General features: G+C 36.4%; 1 non-coding gene across 1 annotated transcript; it reads left to right on the forward strand.

Annotated features, from left to right (window-relative positions):
• Positions 1 to 3,266: 3,266 nt before the first annotated feature.
• LOC131250433 (small nucleolar RNA R71) lies at positions 3,267 to 3,373 on the forward strand. Its single transcript, XR_009173361.1, has one exon. It is a non-coding gene; the product is annotated as a small nucleolar RNA R71 (small nucleolar RNA).
• The last annotated feature ends 5,107 nt before the right edge of the window (positions 3,374 to 8,480 follow it).

Raw genomic sequence — 8,480 nt, forward strand, 5'->3', positions numbered from 1 at the left:
AACCTAAACTTATCCAAAGCAAAAACTACTGTAAGTAACTCTTTTTTAGTTGTCGAGTAGTTCACTTGGGCCGAGTTTAGAGTTCTACTCGCATAATGAATAACATAGGGCCGTTTATCTTTCCTTTGGCCTAAAATAGCCCCTATGGCATAATCACTTGCATCGCACATTAGTTCAAAAGGAAGTGTCCAATCTGGTGGACGCATGATAGGTGCAGTGGTAAAGGATAATTTAATTTTATTAAAGGCACTTGCACACTCATCTGTCCGCTTAAATGGAATATCCTTTTGAAGAAGATTAGTCAAGAGTCTAGTAATGGCACTAAAGTCCTTGATGAATCTTCTATAAAAACCAACATGCCCTATAAGTGATCTAATATCTCTAATAGTTCGGGGGATAGGTAGATTAGCTATAATGTCGAGTTTTGAGCGATCTACCTTGATTCCATTGTTTGAGATAACATGACCCAAAACAATTCCCTTTTGAACCATGAAATGACATTTCTCCCAATTTAAGATAAGGTGTTTCTCTTCACACCTAGACAAGATAAGAGATAAATTGTTGAGGCATTCCTCAAAACTACTCCCAAATACAGAGAAGTCGTCCATGAAAACCTCAAGAAACTTCTCAACCATATTTGAAAAAATACTTAACATACACCGTTGAAAAGTTGCTGGGGCGTTACACAATCTAAATGGCATCCGTTTGAAAGCAAACGTGCCAAATGGACAAGTGAACGTGGTTTTCTCTTGGTCTTCTGGGGCTATCTTTATTTGGCTATATCCGGAATATCCATCAAGAAAACTATAGAAGGAGTGACCTGCTACTCTCTCTAAAACTTGATCAATGAATGGTAGAGGGAAATGGTCTTTCTTTGTGACTTGGTTCAATTTTCAATAGTCAATGCAAACACGCCAACCAGTGGTGACACATGTTGATATGAGTTCATTATTAGAATTCTGCATAATAGTTATTCCAAATTTCTTTGGGACTACTTGAGTTGGACTCACCCAAGCACTATCGGATATTGGGTAGATGATTCCCACATCCAATAATTTGATCACCTCATTTTTTACAACTTTCATTATGTTTGGATTGAGACGCATTTGAGGTTGTCTAATTGGTTTGGCGTCATCATCGAGGTGGATCCGATGAGTGCATATGGAAGGGCTTATACCCTTGATGTCAGAAACGGTTCAGCCCAAGGCTCCTTTATGGTCCCTTAGAACTTTCAACAATTATCTCTTCATCATTCTCTAAAAATGAAGAGATCACCACAGGATAAGTTTTATTTTCACCTAAGTATACATACTTAAGCTTATTTGGTAGTGATTTTAAATCAAGCTTTGAAACATTGGTTTGTGATGGCAGAGGTCGCAAGTCCTCGATAGATAGGATTTGAATGTGCGTTCTTCATTGGTACATACCAATGTCCTGGGTGGCAGTGCTCTCATTATCATCAGAAATTTCAGCAAGCACTTTTTCTAAATCAGAATTTTTCAAGTCTCCAATGACTTGAATCAATTCCTCAATCAGACTAGGTTCCAATTCCTCTTCTTCTATTAAGTAGTCCATGAAATTCAGCTCATGGATCTCATTATTATCAATGGGCTGCTTACATAGATTGAAAATATTTAGCTCTAGAGTCATGTTACCAAAAGACAAGTTCATCATTTCATTCCTGCAATTTATGATTGCATTTGAAGTTACTAGGAATGGGCGGCGTAAAATGATGGGAACTTGAGCGCTAGCATTTACACATGGTTCAGTGTCTAGTACAATAAAATTCACAGGGAAGTAAAATTTCTCCACTTGGACTAGCACGTCCTCTAAAATTTTTCTTGGTACCTTAATAGAGCGGTTAGCGAGTTGGAGTGTAATCGTGGTTGGTTTAAGCTCGCCTAACCCCATTTGTTTGTAAACCGAATAAGGTACTAAGTTGACACTTGCACCCAAATCTAGCAAAGCATGCTCAATTTGAAAATTTCCAATAATATAAGGAATAGTGGGACTTCCCGGGTCTTTGTATTTGGTTACAACCCTTTGTTGAATGATAGCGCTCACTTTCTCAGTAAGGAAAACCTTTTTGTGCACATTTAATTTTCTCTTTACAGTGCACAAGTCCTTGAGATATTTAGCATATGATGGAATTTGTCTAATGGCATCAAGTAGATGAATATTGACAGTAACCTTTTTGAGCACATCCAACACCTCATGATATTTCATGGGGACAGTTGGATTCCAAAGTCTAGATGGGAACGGAACTGGAGGCTCATATGACTTAGTCTCTTTATCCTTTTGCTGTTGCGTTTCTTGAACCATAACTGGTTCATCATTTTCTTGAGACAGTGGCTCATTCTCCGGTATTTCTACCGATTGCATTATCTTGTTATCGACCTCTTTTCCACTTCTCAAGGTAATAATGGCCTTAGCTTGTTCATGATGTAGCTCACTTGGATTTGAGTCTCCAATGAAATGTGCGTTTCGAGGGTTTGGCAAAGGTTGAGAAGGAAGAGTGCCTTTTTCCCTAGCATTTAGTTGAGTCTCAATCCTAGCCACAGTTGTCTTTAATTCCTGATTTGATTAGATTAGAGACTGATTCATTTAAGCTTGAGAGTTCATGAATGTGGTCAATGCATCCTCCACAGATAATCGCTTTGGTGGGGGTACATATGGTGCATTGTTAGGTGCCCCAAAGAAGTTATTTTGTGGAAGCATTTGAGGTGCATTGGGCGCATTAATTTGTGGTCCATTCCTCCAACTAAGATTAGGATGGTTATGTCAATTTGGATTGTACGTGTTTCCCATTGGTTGCATAACTGACCTTTAGTAATTATTTATAGCATTTGCTTGATCATGCTCATGCTTGATATTTTGTACAACTGAGATTATTGGACAATCCTTTGTGTCATGGTCTGTACCACCACAAATGCTACAAAAATTACCTAAGGAAGTGTTTGCTTTAACCATATCAACCTTCCTAATTTCCAAGGCTTCGACCTTTCTAGCTAATGCAGCGAATTTTGCATTAAGGTCGTCTTTCTCTCTTAGGACATACATCCCACTTTCTTCTAGGAATGAGTCTAGTTTGGTCTGATTTAGTAGAGACATCCCATGTCTACGTATTATCTGCTAACATATCTAAAAAATCTCAACCCACATTATGATCTTTGTCAGGAAAGGTTCCACCACACATCATCTTTATGAACTGACGGGTATCCATGGTGAGCCCCTTTCGGAAAGCATCAATCACGTGCCATGGTTCATAACCATGATGTGGACAAGTAATTAGAATGTCTTTGAAATGCTCCTAAGCTTGAAAAAATAGTTCATTTCCCTTTTGGGAGAATGACATGATTTATTGTTTTAGTGCATTTGTTTTGTGCTCGGGAAAGAACTTTTTCAAAAACTCTCTACTTAAGGCTTGCCATGAACTGATGGTATTAGGTCTTAGAGAGTTGAGCCATGCTTTGGCCCGATCCTTTAGAGAAAATGAGAATAACCTAAGCTTAAGTACATCCCTATTGCCATTGTTTACTTGTAACGTTGCAATTACTTCCTCAAAGTCCTTGAGGTGCAAGTAGGAGATTTCAGAATCTAAGCCATGAAATTTAGGAATTAATTGAATCACACCTGGTTTAAAATCAATGTTCCTTGTGTGAGCAGGGAACACCATGCAAGATGGTAAAGTTGATCTTTCAGGGTGTAAATGTTCATATAAAGTCTGTGGTTGGTTTAACACATTCCTATGAACTTCATTTTCATCCTCAAGAGGAGGATTATGTTGATTTTCTCTATTTTGATTTATAGTTAGATCTGACAGATTTGGATTTGGATTATCAACTGGGTCTGCCATGGAATCCAAGTGATGTTGAGTGCCTCTTCTAAGTGAATGATCAAGGCCTGGAACTAGTCTCAGAGGAGAGTCGATTGTTTTGATCCCTACTCCAACGGGACATAAACCATCCACATCACACAACAAATACCACTAATTCAAATAGTAAGTATGATACTTAAAAAAAAAAAAAAAACTTAAATCAACAACCCAGGTGGCAGGGCCGACATGAGGATTCAGTCCACAAAAAAATAAATAAATAAATAAATAAAAGTAAAACTAATGCAAAAAATTAAACTATGCTAATCTGGAAAATAGATTCAGCGGATGATCTTTGTGATCAAACAGCAATTGTAAGACAACTACGACACTTGGGTGATAAAATCCCAAGCAGGGCAACCTTATGTCATAGTTAGCGCTTGAAAGACCCAACTGATTTATTTTCAAAGAAAAAGAAAAGAGAAAAAAAAATCTACAAAAAATCTAGAGGGTATAGAAGAAAACTTACCTTAGAAGAAAACTTACCTTAGCTATCTTACACAGATCTGATCTATCTCAGTCTCTCCCCGGCAATGGCGCCAAAAACTTGATTGCTTACCTCTAAGTGCAGAGGTTCGTAAGTAATATCCTGTGAATATAGGGTCGATCCCACAGGGAGATGAATTGCGAGAAGAAAAAAAATCAAATGCAAAACAAACTAAGTAATAAAAATTAATCTGATGATTTGATTTTGGGATTTTTGAATGGATGTAATTCAACTGAATAAAATAACACCCAAGCTTCAAAGTTCCACACATAAGTTAATGTTCCAAAATCATGATAACTTGGAAAACACAACTAAGATCTGAGCACTATGGTCAGCCTAATCGGAAAATAAAACAATTTAAATATTTTAAATAAATGATATAAAAGATTAGAAAATAATGGATTTGCACCATTGACATATATTCTCAAGCGCCAGTGATTTTAAGTATTCAATATCTATAGGATAATGAATATCAAAGAAATATAACAGGTTGAGAACCTCTCCTATCTAGAAAATCTAATTGATCTAGGGTAAGCCTATCCATCAATGTGGATCTCATATGATGGAAGCATATGGATCTTACAAGAGGATAAAAAACAAAACCTAAATAATAGATAACATGCATACACTATTCTTCTCATCATTAAAACAATCAATCATCATAATTTTAAAAAATTATTAAACTCATGTGCTTCCCTTCTAGCTTGGGCTAGAAGGAACTTAGAAAAAACATAATTAAATTGTAGAAATAAAAAGCAACAAGAAAGAAAGAAGAAAAAAATGCAAATAGAAAAGATCTAAAATAAAAAAAAAACAACTTATAAAGCTTTAATAAAACTAAAAACTCTTTAAAAATCCTAAATTTTACTTTGGGATGCCTCTAATGATGTTTAAGAATGCCTCAATTTTTGTACAAAGTTGAAAAACCCTAGAAAATACCTCAAATATACATATTTTCCCAAAATAGACTTCTTGCTGCATAGTTCATTTAAAACAGACTTCCTGCTGCGCAGTTTTCCAAAATAGACTTCATAGCTTTAGAATGCACTTTTCAAGACAATTTCAGGATTCTTCACTTCAAATCTTCGATTCTTTTCATTCCTCACTTGGTTTTCTTGGATCTTTGGCATGTGAATTCTTCAATCTTGGTATCCTAAGATCCATCACTTGCCTTGGTGATTCTTGAGAATCAAATCCATGCTTTTTAGCACCCTTTTTCAATCCAAGCTCTTAAATTCACCTTGCAACACATACATGAGTAAATTACAACATTAAGCTGATTCATGTTCATAAAACCAAGATGTAAATGGAAAAAATTATGCAATATTTGAGTATCAACAATGGTCTACCTCATAATTAAATCTGCTTCATTTTTAAGAATGCCCTAAATGATCTACAAAAATGGCTGGACAGTGTGGATACAAAAATAGATACATTAAGGTGGGCCACATAGTAATGGCCACACTGTCTTGGGTGAGGCTGGGTCTCACCTAATCTGCTCCTATGGGTGCAACCTTGACCATAGAGCGCGCCTCAATGTATGCATTGTATATTCACTTCTCTATTGGCCACACCACAGGAAAAATTAATTAATGACCAAAAAAATTATTATGGGTCACAAAAGTTTTGGATAAAGCTGATTTTTTTCCTCCTTTCATACATAGAGGTCTATATGACTTTATCAACAGGTTGAAGGGTCAATAAACATTATGGTGGATCCTAGGAAGTTTTTAATGGTGGGCGTTCAATGACCATTGTTTCCGTGATGTGGTCCACCTGAAATTTGTGTCTACTTTATTTTTTAGACCATGCCCTATACTAATATGGAAAAACGGGAGGGCATGAATATACATTTCATACGTCTAGGTGGGCCCTATGGTCATATCACACCCACATTGCTGGTTCAGGGATTGCAGAGAAGGATAGTCCATGCATATGATGTGCTGGAAATGGACTTAAACGTTACGTTGCACTTGATGGGCCGCAAACATTTGTGGGTGTTGAAAGCTGGTATTTGGATGACACCATTTGAGGGTCATTTTCCCAAGAGTGAACAGGGGACAATATAAAAGAGGTGAAGTGTGGTAAGATAATCTTTTTTCATTGCTTTACGTTATCAATTAAGTGTGACAAAGGGCCCATTTGGACTTTTTTTCCTTGGTAATACTATCAGTGATTAACCCTGGATCAGCCACACATGCTATACTATCCCTACCAACACATCTAATGAGCCAGACATTTGGACGTACCCTTAAAAGGGATATTTGATGCTTAAACATTGACTTGAGCTCAACTCCAATTTGTATTGTGCATTTTAATACTAGATACTAAATTTCTTTTTATTGCCCACTCATTCAAAATATGTTATAAAAAATCATTCATCTTAAACGTATGGGATTCGTGTTCATTGTGGAAGTCAACTTTTTTTGTGGGGAAAACTTTGGGAGTCACATCCAAATGGGCCGTGTCATTGCACGAGGAGGATATAGCATGAGAAAAGATCTTTAAAGATATTTGGAGCACTTTTCATGAAATCATAGTTGACGCTAAGCTAGATAATACATGTCATCTTACGATGGGGCATGGCTGAGATGAATATGGTCGAAAGAAGATGAATGTCAGAGGGACACGTGTTGAGAAGAGACAAAAGGACATGGAAGACCAAATGTGGCAACAATTAGCTACCGTAACCGTTGAAATAAAGAGAGAAGCATCTGGAAGGTGCAGAAGAAATCTGTAAATAGCAAAAAGATCAGCAAAGTAAGATGTCTCATACCAATCCAATGAACCAGTTAAATTTATCTTATCTTTTCTTATCGTAGCTTAGCTCTATCCTATGAGTAACAGTAATATTTAGCCATAATTCAAGTCTACGCTCTTACATTGGATTATTTCCATTTCCATTACAAGAGTTCTTTTAGAAAGACTTTTCCGCAATTGTGGTCTATGACCGACTATAAGTATCCCTTTGTCTTATTGTTTTCAATTATCATGGTGTACTAAAAAGTCCTTTTATATTGAAGGCAAGGTGCAACCCATCTTCGGAGGAAGAGCCCCACTCTCCGACAATTGCTTGATCATCTTATAACAATCCTGTGAGAGTGGATTTTTTTTTCTTTTAATCCTTTAACTCTTTTTTATTAATTATATATATGACCCCAACAATAACTTTGAAGTAGAGGCCTGCTAAGTTATTCTTAATCATCAATCACAGCGACCTTGGTAACACCTACATACTTGAGATCTAGTTGGTATTTTAAAATACCATCCTAGGTGGGAGTGCGTATTCAACTCAGTATTACAATTCCCTAAATTCTACATAATATCAACACAATTAAGTTCAAGTAATGAAGTATAGCATCGCAAATACTTTTCTAATCTACTTATTTAATGCATGTGCAAATGCATGGATGCATGGTCTAGACAATTTTAATGCGGGGCTGTAAGTGCTATATTGTATAAAGCACACATTTGTTTGTCAAATTTCATTTAGACAAAACAGCTTATGAAGTAAGCCTTCTAATGTGGATCAAGATGGAAAGTTCAAGACTCTACTATAGTTCAAGTCAAGTAGAGGATCAAGATGGAAAGTTCAAGATCAAGATGGAAAGTTCAAGACTCTACTGAAGTTCAAGATCAAGATGGAAAGTTCAAGTTCTACTAAGTTTAAGATTTTTGAGTTCAAGTTCTACTAAAGTTCTAGTAGAAGATCCAGCTTTATCTTCAACTTCAAGCTCTATTGAAGATTCAAGTAGAAGAACGAGTTCAATGAAGTTCAAGCTGCTTTAAAAGTTCAGTCATATCAGGTATAACAAACCCTAGAAAAATCATAGGCTTAGGTACTTTCAAAACATAACTTAAATGGTTTTTTATGCTTATGTTAGGCTAAAGTTCAATTAGTTTAAACTAAGATTCGACTAGTTTAAGGTTTGGTTCGACTATTCTATGAATTTTTCTACCAGTCCTAGTTTAAACTCAAGAAAAACGGACTTTTCTGTTACTTCTTCGACCAGTCGAGGGTTGCTCGACTCGAAGTCCAGAAACTGAATCAGTTTGGATTTTAGGCACCCTCGACTAGTCAAAGATCTTTCTCGACCAGTCGAACAGGGCCCTCGACCA

Source organism: Magnolia sinica, chromosome 6, assembly GCF_029962835.1.
Source record: "Magnolia sinica isolate HGM2019 chromosome 6, MsV1, whole genome shotgun sequence".
Lineage (NCBI taxonomy): Eukaryota > Viridiplantae > Streptophyta > Magnoliopsida > Magnoliales > Magnoliaceae > Magnolia > Magnolia sinica.